The following is a 13,038-nucleotide window of genomic DNA, read 5'->3' on the forward strand; positions in this document are numbered from 1 at the left end:
AGCTTCAGCTGCAAAACCCTGCAGCCCTTAAGAGGTCCTGCCACAAAACAGTTAAATGTTGTTGATAAAAGCCAACTGAATGCTTGTATGTTTTCAGCAGTAGCAGGAAAAAAAACTGTGTTGTTTTAAAATGCCGGCTTTCTGGGCCATCCTGCCTGGGCAAACTCTGACTGTTTGAGGAAGGAGGGCCAGCTACAGAAAGAGGGCTTGAGTGTTGTCTGTTGCAGCCTCTTTGATGGCAAGGACCTTGAAACACTGTAGACTTGTGGCACTGAATGCGGCTCTGTTCGGTACCTCAGCCACAAGGTTGGAATGGCAGAAAGCTAAGGAATGGGCTACATCTGGCCAGCAAAGCCACGGCTTTAGTCCTACTGAGATTGCTTGGTAAATGAAAGACTCATGTGGTCAGAAAAACAGAGAGAGAAGTAGAGTAAAGAGAGATTCAAAGACAAAGAAAATTTTTAAATGATTTACAGTGTGTTAAAAATATGTGCAGGCTAAAATTTGAAGTTCTTAAAGTTAAAAAAAGGAAGAGAGTTGTTGGGTGTGGTAGTACACACCTGTAAACCCAACACATGGGAGGCAGAGGGAGATTGACCTCTGTACCTTCAAGGTGAGGTAGCACACGCCTTTAATCCCAGTGCCTTGAAGGCAGAGACAAACAGATCTTTGTGAGTTCAATGTGTAGTAGCATACACCTTTAATCCCAATGCCTGAAAGGCAGAGAGAGGCAGATCTCTGAGACTTCAAGGACAGACAGGTTTACAGAGTTATTCCAGGTCAAAGATACAGAGAACCTGTCTCAAAAGGCAAAAAATAAAAAGGAAAAATAAACAAAATAGAGGTTAAATTGAAGCGCACAAAGATGGAAAATTCACAGCGAATTTTGATATTGTATGCTATTATGCTCTTTTTGAATCATTTGAATTTTGAGGCAGTAGCAATAGCTGCTAAAAGATGTTTCTTTATAAAAGCTGCTGAAATAATCCAACATAGATATTTTGAAAATGCCTTGACTTTGAAATTTGGATCTAAGGACATGATGCTTTGGAAAGGAGTTTCTATTTTGTTTTCACAGAGGGTGATAGTCTGTGGATGCCTCTATACTAATATGGTAGGATGGACCACGCCCTACTTAAAGGTTGCTGTGAACACCTTTAAAAAATTGCTTCGCTCAACTGCCAACTGAGATCAATCAATAATGATGCCACCATTCAGCAGGAAGCATTTTGGAGAGAAGAAACTGCACCCACATTCCCAAATATGGCTTCTAAACGTTCTTTTACATTTAAAGTGGGATGTGATATAGATATGAATATTTGCATTAGTATAGATTTTGCTTTACTGATAGAGATTTTAGGTCAATTTTGTTATATGTATATGCATTTTTGATCTTAATTAAGGTATTGTGATTGTGTAGTTCATTTAAAAATATAATGTATATAGGTTATTAATGGATAATCATTAATAATAGTCAAGTTTGTAGTCATGTTAGTTAGATTTTCTAGCTACATAGATATATATTTCAGTTAGATAGGCATTATTCATATCTCTCTAGACTACAAAATAGGCTATTTAATGTTTTAGTACCTTAGGGTTTTTCATGACAGTGAGACACTCTACTCTTGGCAGCACATATCTACTTCAGGAAGAAGATGGGCATCAAAGAGGATCCTTATGGAGTTTGATAGCCATTTGGGGAAGAAACTGCTCTTGCTTGGATTGTTGCATAAACTGTACACAGAAAACACTCAGAGAGAGGACTACTGAACTTGCCTAAAGGTGAGATGATCTTTTCGTGTTCCTGATTCAGGAAAGGGTCAGCAAAACATTCTTCAAGACAAGCAGATAGTGACTGCCTTTGAAATTTCCTGCTTCATGGAAATGTCTGCTGGAAACTATGGGCCTGTAGGCTGAGGATGGAAACACCAACGGTACAGAGGAACTTTGGGTGACTGTCCAGGCAGCGAGATGTCTCTGTCATTTCTAGAGTTTGAAAATGGCTTACTTTTTGTTTGTTTAGGTTATACTGTATTATTCTGGAGTCTCTGATGGAGTTGAAGGATAGATAGATAGTTATAGTTTTCCATTGTTATGATAAAAGATAAAATAGATATAAATATTGTAACTGTAATTCTTGCTTGATAACTGTTTTGTTATATGTAATTTTGCTATGTTAAAGTTAAAGATTCCATTCTTGTTTAAACAGAAATAGGAGTAATGATGGAGTATAGGTCATTGGTTAATTAAATAAGAAACTGTTTGGCCTGAAAGGTTAGAACATAGGTGGGTGGAATAAACATAAGAGAATGCTGGGAGGAATAGGAATTGAGTTTAGAGATGCCATGCACCTCTGCCATGGGCAGAAATGGTAGCTCTGCACTCTGAGGCAGATGGCGATACAGCCAGCCACCAGGTCAGACATGCTAAATCTTTCCTTCTAAGCGCACCTCGTGCTGCAACATACATTATTAGACATGGGTTAAGAGGCTGAAAATAATGGGGCAGGCAGTGTTGAAATGAATAGTTTTGTGTTGTTATTTCGGAGCATGACCTTACACGGCGGCCCCATGGGGATGCAGCCCTGCTGCTCAAATTTCTACAATCAAGGGGGAAATGGAAGAAGGGAAGAAACAAGAGAGAGAGACAAGGAAGAATGGATGAATTCAATCATTCCTTGGAAAAATGAGTGAACCAATAAATGAAGAGACCTAGTAGGAAAAAATGTGCTGCATTCCCTCAGAGAGTCATGTCAAATTAAGGATTGACAAGGTTTTCCATTAAGGAGGAGGCTTATTCCATTTTACCTTCTTTGTGCTCCAGGCCCACCCACAAGAGTGATGATGAGGACAGGGAGAAGAAGAGGAGAGGGTGTGCCAGAATTCCCTGGTACAATTTCTCACCAAAATTGTAGCCAAATCACCTGACCTGGGACAGCTGATCTACATGCTGGACCCTAACTCCCAGTTTGACAACTCTAACATTTTAACCAAGTTTGTGAAGATGAAGGAACCAAAAATAGCCCAGTTACAGGATGGCAGGTTCCTTACCTGATGGGAGTCAGACATCAGTACCATACTGGTATTTGGCGGTTTGATGGGTGTGTGGGGTCTTTGCCAGACTCCACCTAGCATCATGGATTCCCTACTTTACTGATATTATGGAGTTGGGTGCATTCATCATATGTGTGCATGTCACACACTAGTGGGCATCATATGTACATGTTTATCCTGTGTGTGGGTGAGTGTGTTCATGAGTTTTATAGCCCAAGTACTACAGAACATGATCAATGAAAGGGAACACTGTTTTCCAGATATGGCAGGGCAATTATTTAAATGAACTGACAAGGGTTGGATGGCATGGATAAGACCTATGAGAGTTCAAGGCATACCGAATCCAGGCATGACAAAGTAGGTGGCAGACAGAATTCTGGCAAAACTAAGTAGGTAGCTTGATGTCCAACTTACTGGAGAAGAGCAACTGAGCGGAGACACTTTTCACTAAGCAACATGCTCTAGTGGAGATCAAACATCCTTTGACTTACAGCCAGTACGAATTAAACCATTCATCAAATGAAACCTAATTTTCTCTGATTTTGAGTATACGTTTGTGTCCCTTCCTGATTAATCTACTCTTTATCCTCTTAAGTCCCAATACCTCACGCTGATATCGGTCACATCTTTCCATTTGACATGGTTTTCCCTCAAGCTTCATACCGCCCCGAGATCATACAACTTTTTGTCCCCTCTCCACTGCTTCCTTGACAGCCATTTTGTCCTTTACCACACCACGCACGCCCAGTCCTTTACTCTCCAAGGGGAAAAGACCATAAATCCTGCTTTGTTTTGAGGCATGTGTTTCTGTAATGCCCCATCCACCAAACACAATCCATCATTGACCAAATAACACAACATGTTAACAAATTTTTATTCTTTGAGAAAGAATAATTCATTGGAAAAGATACCAGGATTCATAGAAGACCTGAGGTATCTCTGAAAAAACACATTCCCAAAGAGAGCATTAAGTCTGCCCCTCAAAATTTGAGAATTTCACTTTAACAGATCTTCACCAAATCATAGACATAGATATGGAAGTCATTATCAAACTTGATGAAATACACAGAAGGTTTGTTGGGAACTTGGCAAATAATTTTACCTATCTCTTGGGTTCCATCTTTTTTGTTGTACTGCACTCTTTTGCCCTCCAAGGAATCCCTGCCTAATTCCAAAGTCACCTCTACTGGAGGACATTCAGGCGTGATGTGGAGGTAGCCTTCAATGGAATCATCATGATGGTGGTAAAGGTACAGGACCGGATCATTCTCGTTGACAATGTAGAAACAGGTCGTTATGGTCTGCACCTCATCTGGGACCACGCCACTCCACTCTTCCTTATAGCCTGGCATGATGTGGAGGTTGCCTTCCAGGTAGTCATCCAGGAGGTGGTAAATGTACAAGACCGGATCTTTCTTGTAGGTAATATAAAACCAGGTCTTCATGATTGGCACCTCTTCTAGGACCATCCCGTTCCAGTCATTCTTAGAGCCATTTGTGCCCATGAATGTATGTTTCACTGCTCTGCCAACTATGGTGTTTGAGAGATGAGTGTCTGTCACCTGAGGAAATGGCACATTGTTAGGCAGGATCTTCAGGTTTAAAATCCTTTCATCACTATGAAGCTCCAAGCCATAGACACAATCAATCCCATCATATTTCAACAAATAGAGAGAGGGATATGTTGGCAGTTGATCTAGAATGATGGCTTTCCAATGGGTGACTGGTTCATTGACTTCCTTCCAGCCATGAGAAATTCTGCGGCCAACAATATTCTCCAGGGCCTCAAAAGGCATACTAAGATTTTGCTTCTGGAGCGATGGCCCATTCTTCTTCTGGAGAGGTGGCATGCCACTCATACTGAGACGCATCTTCATCATGACGGGAGACTTTCTGAGATAGGCCACAGCACTCCTGTTCCACTGTCTCTTGGCTCTGTTTCTGTGCTTGGGCTTCATAGCTGCCAATCTCTGCATAGGAAGAACTCTTCAGTTTAAATCAGACACAAAGTGGTTTCCTCCACCATAAGTGGCTGCAAGGATAAGAAGGTGAGGATGTGAGGTCAAGGCTCTTTTTAGGAATAACTTTGGAGCAGGTGAAAAAGGCAGGGCTGAATAGATTTGGATACCTAAATGGAATATGTTCTTAAGAAATTAATAAGAAAATTATCAAACTCTTGTCTACAGCTCAGTATATGTGTATCAGAGACATATTCCTGCTGCAAAATGCAATTGACCTCTACTGAGAAACCTACTTCCTGACTTACTATATCAATGAGAGAGGAAGCTATGCCTATACCTAAAGTGAGAAAGAAATATCTGAACAGATGGCAAAGAATTCAAAGAACAGCCACTCCTCTCCTTACCACTCAAGCTACTGGTTAGTTGGCTGATCTATAACCACCTGCCCAAGGTCATGGCACTCCAGTCCACTGGCTCTCTCTATTGTGTCTCCTGATCCAGATCCAGGTTGATTACATAAAGATATTCTGTATCTTCATTAGAGAAGTGAGTACTGTGAGTCAAACTGCCAAAAGAAAGAAACATTAATCTGTGCAACAGCACCTATTAGAAATAATTATCTTTTAAAACGCATATGGACAAAGAGGATCTTTGCCATTTATGTGGACTGAGGAATTGGACATTTTTAGCAAAGATAGAGCTGGGAGAATACCTGACATTAACCGTCCCCCAGCTATCAAATATAGGAGCTGTTAACGACATAAATTTTGGACCCAGAGCAGATTTGAAAGAAACCTTTCTTTGACTACAGAGGTCCTAGTTGCTTCCTAAACATATTTACCAAAAGAAAATATCTTGGCTCTCTAGATTCCAACTTCTGGAAATTCGGTTGAACAGTTGTGGAGCCCAAGAGCTGAACTGACCTCCTCAGCCACCGTGAAGATAGTAAGCCCACCTTCACAGAAGACCAGTGCTTCATGTGGAACAGAGTTGCCACCCCCAACCAAAGCTTTGTGACATCATCAAGGCTCTACTTATGTCATAAAACTCCTCCTAGCCAGGTTTCTTCCCTACTAACCCCCAGAAATATCCAGCATACAAGTCCTAAAATGCTGCTCATACAGCCCCATGAAGACCCAAAAGAAAAACCCCAATCTTCTTCCCAATTACTTGAGTCATATTTTCCAAGTAACTCAACCCCTTTATGTGTTTTTTTTTCTGTAAAATAATTTTTGGTCTGAGTCAACAACTCATAGGAATGTTTTTTTCCTAGCTCCAATGTCCTCATTGGTTATTTTCTATTGATTTTTCCATTACTTCATAATAATAATTATCAAACTTTCCACTTCTCTTCCTCCTCCCACATTCTTCTTGCTGCGCAAATAAACCTCTCCACTCAAACACCAGTCCAAATAGAGGGCAGGGTACTTTGAGCTGTGGGAAGTCCAAGCCCACCCTTCATCCATCCAGATTTAGCAAGGTATGCATCCACAAAAATTATGATCACAAAAAGCCAGTGTATGATATGCAGACAATTGCAAGTGCCATTATCTTTGGCTTCTCCGTCTGCCCCAATTGTCAGCCACATTCAGAGCTTCCAGTTTGATCCCATGTTCTTTCATTCCCAGGTCACTGGATTAGTTGAAATCCCCTTAGTTCAGGCACAGTGTCTCATAGTGTGGACCAAGCCCTTATATTCCTGACATCCTTGCTCTTTTTCTCCATCCATCTGCTCTTCCACTGGAGCTTGGAAGCTCCATCTAGTTTTCTGATTTTGACCCTGACTTGATCTCCATCATTTGCCAAACAAAAGTTCCATGGTGGTTTTCAAGATAGTCAGTCATCAGTCTGACTATGGGACAAGGCACACATAGTTCCTAGGGACATGTCACAGTGCGGTCAACTTCTCCCCCATGCTTCAGTACCTAGAGAGGGTCACCCTATAGCCTACTGAGAACCACTCGAGAGATATCGATATTGACATCCTCAGAATGGCCCCATAAATTGAGATATCATCAGTGTATGTGCATTACCTATTGTGTGTTTGTGTGTGTGTATTTAAATCACAATAACAAATGGATTGTAATATTGAAGTTTCTTCTCATCTTGAGAAGAATATTTGCTACAGAAACACTCTCACAGTAATAGTGAGAGTGTAAACTATCTAAGAAAGGAGAAATAACTGGAGGAATCCCCCAGGAGTTAGGCTCAGTGTCCCAGGAATTACGCCCAAGGAAAGTCAATGAAATCAGTGATGGAAGATAAAACCCAGCCTAAATAAAACCCTAAATCATTTAGGTGGAACATGAGATACTCTTACAACAGTTACAAGAGGTCTAAAATGCCTGGACTGGAACATAAGGGGAACACAATGACGTGGAGCTGAGAGTGCATGGCAAAACTTACTGGATCTGGCAAAAATTATGTAAGCATACCAAAGAAACCACCAGTGGGACAAAACCCTAAGAAATCTGTATGACAACATATCATGTTGAACATAATGAGATTTATAGGCAAATGAAAGATCTCAATTATGTCACTGTCACACAGGTGATGATGAACCAGTTCCATCGTAGAGTGACTCCCTGCTGTGTTTAAGATAACCTGTCAATTCTGTCTAGTCAGTTACAAGGAAATTTGCATTAATTGCACAGATTAACTATCAGCATCATTTACTGCACAATCAAAGGCAAGGCAAAGAAATCATAGACATGTTGTTGAATGCTGATGATGTTATTGGGAGTTTTGATGGGTTTTTTTCTTAAAGGGTGACTCTCATCGGTGACTCTCATGCATGAAGCAGATCCTTTCTCTGTGATGTTTCCTGAATAGCCACTGAGATACCAGCCCATTGAGTTGTGGTCTCTCTCTCTTTTAAAAAGCAACTTCTACCTTCAGCTTGATCTCTTGCTTGAGCTTCCCTTCCGGCTACTAGGCTCCTTTTCTGATCCTGCAGAGGGCTTTGGTAAGGGATTGTGATCTCTAAGTTTTTCCCCTTTCAAGAACTAATCATTCTATTAATCACAATTCTAAACTGCTGTGGGAGTTTGTTTGTGACTTATGCCTTCACATGTGATACAAGCGACCTGTGTGTATAGGGTCTTCTCTCTCTTCATGTGAGGAAGGCATGACAGCAGGAGTAGATGGCTGCTCATTCTCTGTAAGGAAATCAGTAAACAGTGGGCACCAAGTACAAGGATGTCCTGAAATATTAAGTCTTGTCCTTTCAAGGCCCCAAAGCCTCCAGCTAGGTTCAGGGTCACGACAATCTCCAAAACCCACCGAGCATGAAGTATTCAGAACCAGAAGCCTGTGTGTGCCATATCACATAAATTCATCGTGAGTACACCAATCTGTTTTTTTTTTAATTCTAAATTATTTTGTCCCATCGGAACGATCTATATTACCAATTAACCAAATTTGCTGCATCTTTGGTGTCCTAGAATTGCTTTAAATTGTTGCTGGGACAGTCTTACAAACCTTCCTGTGCTGTTATGAGACCTTAAGGGGACAGCACTTATTTCAGAAATCAAAGGCAGTTGGGTTCAATCCTATGGTTATCTGTTAGCGAGACACTGGAAGGATGGATTTGACTAAGAAATGGAGACAGCATACATGGAGGCAGGTAACCTTTCCTTTGCAAAATGACCCATTTTGAGGCCTTACTCAGGCTCTTTGCTTCTCCTAATCTTGGTTTTTTTATTAGTTTAGGAGAAGAATTAAAACTCCATTTACAGTATCTGTGAACCTGAATGAGTTAAGTATGTGTGACCAACTTGATGTCTGCCTGTCTGTCAACAGGGCCAGAGTTCAGGGGCATCTGATGCATAGCACAGGAATGTCAGCCTTCAATATTAGGTCCACCTAACTCTACATCATTAGAGTTGTCATGGTTGCTCATCTGATCTTCCTCATATGATCTCCATCCACAGAGATGTCAGAAAAATCCTCCCCTGAGAGTGCAAGTTCTTTACAAATGAAAGATTATACAACAGAAGACACATGGGAGATTTCTATGGGCAAGCTGTTGAAAGGATAAAGTGACAGAAGAAGTTTATTGATTAATTAAAGAAAGAATCCGCTTCAGCTGATAGGTTATAACATAGGTAGGTGGAGTAAACAAAATAGAATGCCGGGAGGAAGAGGTAGTGAGCTCAGAGAAGCCATGCTCCCCTCTCCCCGGCAGATGCCATAGCTCTGCTCTCTGAGGCAGATGTCGATGCAGCCAGCCACCATGTCAGACATGCTGAATTTTTCCTGGTAAGTGCACCTCGTTATACTACACTGATTATTAGAAATGGGTTAAAATGCTGAATCTAATGGGACAGCAGTGTTTAAAAGAATACAGTTTTTGTGTATTTATTTCAGGCATAACATTCATGCGGCCGTGGTGCTGGGGACACAGCCTCGCTGCTCAAATAACTACAGAATGGCTTGCAGCCTTGTGGACAACTGAATCCACTGAAAGCCTGAGAAAGCTTGGGAAAGAGTAAAGCATGTTTTCTTGGCAGCAGCGATTTCTCGGTCTGCTCTGCTTGCTAGAAGAAAGCAAGGACTCTCATCTAAAAGAGGCTTGCTGACTCAGCTTCAGCTGCAAAACCCTGCAGCCCTTAAGAGGTCCTGCCACACAACATTTAAATGGTGTTGATAAAAGCCAACTGAATGCTTGTATGTTTTCAGCAGTAGCAGGAAAAAAAACTGTGTTGTTTTAAAATGCCGGCTTTCTGGGCCATCCTGCCTGGGCAAACTCTGACTGTTTGAGGATGGAGGGCCAGCTACAGAAAGAGGGCTTGAGTGTTGTCTGTTGCAGCCATATGATGGCAAGGACCTTGAAACACTGTAGACTTGTGGCACTGAATGCGGCTCTGTTCGGTACCTCAGCCACAAGGTTGGAATGGCAGAAAGCTAAGGAATGGGCTACATCTGGCCAGCAAAGCCACGGCTTTAGTCCTACTGAGATTGCTTGGTAAATGAAAGACTCATGTGGTCAGAAAAACCGAGAGAGAAATAGAGTAAAGAGAGATTCAAAGACAAAGAAAATTTTTAAATGATTTACAGTGTGTTAAAAATATGTGCAGGCTAAAATTTGAAGTTCTTAAAGTTAAAAAAAGGAAGAGAGTTGTTGGGTGTGGTAGTACACACCTGTAAACCCAACACATGGGAGGCGGAGGGAGATTGACCTCTGTACCTTCAAGGTGAGGTAGCACACGCCTTTAATCCCAGTGCCTTGAAGGCAGAGACAAACAGATCTTTGTGAGTTCAATGTGTAGTAGCATACACCTTTAATCCCAATGCCTGAAAGGAAGAGAGAGGCAGATCTCTGAGACTTCAAGGACAGACAGGTATACAGAGTTATTCCAGGTCAAAGATACAGAGAACCTGTCTCAAAAGGAAAAAATAAAAAGGAAAAAATAAACAAAATAGAGGTTAAATTGAAGCGCAAAAAGATGGAAAATTCACAGCGAATTTTGATATTGTAGGCTATTATGCTCTTTTTGAATCATTTGAATTTTGAGGCAGTAGCAATAGCTGCTCAAAGATGTTTCTTTATAAAAGCTGCTGAAATAATCCAACATAGATATTTTGAAAATGCCTTGACTTTGAAATTTGGATCTAAGGACATGATGCTTTGGAAAGGAGTTTCTATTTTGATTTCACAGAGGGTGATAGTCTGTGGATGCCTCTATCCTAACATGGTAGGATGGACCACGCCCTACTTAAAGGTTGCTGTGAACACCTTGAAAAAATTGCTTCGCTCAACTGCCAACTGAGATCAATCAATAATGATGCCACCATTCAGCAGGAAGCATTTTGGAGAGAAAAAACTGCACCCACGTTCCCAAATATGGCTTATAAAAGTTCTTTGACATTTAAAGTGGGATGTGATATAGATATGAATATTTGCATTAGTATAGATTTTGCTTTACTGATAGAGATTTTAGGTCAATTTTGTTATATGTATATGCATTTTTGATCTTAATTAAGGTATTGTGATTGTGTAGTTCATTTAAAAATATAATGTATATAGGTTATTAATGGATAATCATTAATAATCGTCAAGTTTGTAGTCATGTTAGTTAGATTTTCTAGCTACACAGATATATATATTTCAGTTAGATAGGCATTATTCATATCTCTCTAGACTACAAAATAGGCTATTTAATGTTTTAGTACCTTAGGGTTTTTCATGACAGTGAGACACTCTACTCTTGGCAGCACATATCTACTTCAGGAAGAAGATGGGCATCAAAGAGGATCCTTATGGAGTTTGATAGCCATTTGGGGAAGAAACTGCTCTTGCCTGGATTGTTGCATAAACTGTACACAGAAAACACTCAGAGAGAGGACTACTGAACTTGCCTAAAGATGAGATGATCTTTTCGTGTTCCTGATTCAGGAAAGTGTCAGCAAAACATTCTTCAAGACAAGCAGATAGTGACTGCCTTTGAAATTTCCTGCTTCATGGAAATGTCTGCTGGAAACTATGGGCCTGTAGGCTGAGGATGGAAACACCAACGGTACAGAGGAACTTTGGGTGACTGTCCAGGCAGCGAGATGTCTCTGTCATTTCTAGAGTTTGAAAATGGCTTACTTTTTGTTTGCTTAGGTAATACTGTATTATTCTGGAGTCTCTGATGGAGTTGAAGAATAGATAGATAGTTATAGTTTTCCATTGTTATGATAAGAGAAAAAATAGATATAAATATTGTAACTGTAATTCTTGCTTGATAACTGTTTTGTTATATGTAATTTTGCTATGTTAAAGTTAAAGATTCTGTTCTTGTTTAAACAGAAATAGGAGTAATGATGGAGTATAGGTCATTGGTTAATTAAATAAAGAAACTGTTTGGCCTGAAAGGTTAGAACATAGGTGGGTGGAATAAACATAAGAGAATGCTGGGAGGAATAGGAATTGAGCTTAGAGATGCCATGCACCTCTCCCATGGGCAGAAATGGTAGCTCTGCACTCTGAGGCAGATGGCGATACAGCCAGCCACCAGGTCAGACATACTAAATCTTTCCTTCTAAGCGCACCTCGTGCTGCAACATACATTATTAGACATGGGTTAAGAGGGTGAAAATAATGGGGCAGGCAGTGTTGAAATGAATAGTTTTGTGTTGTTATTTCGGAGCATAACCTTACAAGGCGGCCCCATGGGGATGCAGCCCTGCTGCTCAAATTTCTACAATCAAGGGGGAAATGGAAGAAGGGAAGAAAGAAGAGAGAGAGACAAGGAAGAATGGATGAATTCAATCATTCATTGGAAAAATGAGTGAACAAATGAATGAGGAGACCTAGTAGGAAAAAATGTGCTGCATTCCCTCAGAGAGTCAGGTCAAATTAAGGATTGACAAGGTTTTCCACTAAGGAGGAGGCTTATTCCATTTTACCTTCTTTGTGCTCCAGGCCCACCCACAAGAGTGATGATGAGGACAGGGAGAAGAAGAGGAGAGGGTGTACCAGAATTCCCTGGTACAATTTCTCACCCAAATTGTAGCCAAATCACCTGACCTGGGACAGCTGATCTACATGCTGGACCCTAACTCCCAGTTTGACAACTCTAACATTTTAACCAAGTTTGTGAAGATGAAGGAACCAAAAATAGCCCAGTTACAGGATGGCAGGTTTCTTACAGGATGGGAGTCAGACATCAGTACCATACTGGTATTTGGCGGTTTGATGGGTGTGTGGGGTCTTTGCCAGACTCCACCTAGCATCATGGATTCCCTACTTTACTGATATTATGGAGTTCGGTGCATTCATCATATGTGTGCATGTCACACACTAGTGGGCATCATATGTACATGTTTATCCTGTGTGTGGGTGAGTGTGTTCATGAGTTTTATAGCCCAAGTACTACAGAACATGATCAATGAAAGGGAACACTGTTTTCCAGATATGGCAGGGCAATTATTTAAATGAACTGACAAGGGTTGGATGGCATGGATAAGACCTATGAGAGTTCAAGGCATACCGAATCCAGGCATGACAAAGTAGGTGGCATACAGAATTCTGGCAAAAC

The sequence above is a fragment of the Microtus pennsylvanicus genome, chromosome Y, assembly GCF_037038515.1.
Source record: "Microtus pennsylvanicus isolate mMicPen1 chromosome Y, mMicPen1.hap1, whole genome shotgun sequence".
NCBI classification, from domain to species: domain Eukaryota; kingdom Metazoa; phylum Chordata; class Mammalia; order Rodentia; family Cricetidae; genus Microtus; species Microtus pennsylvanicus.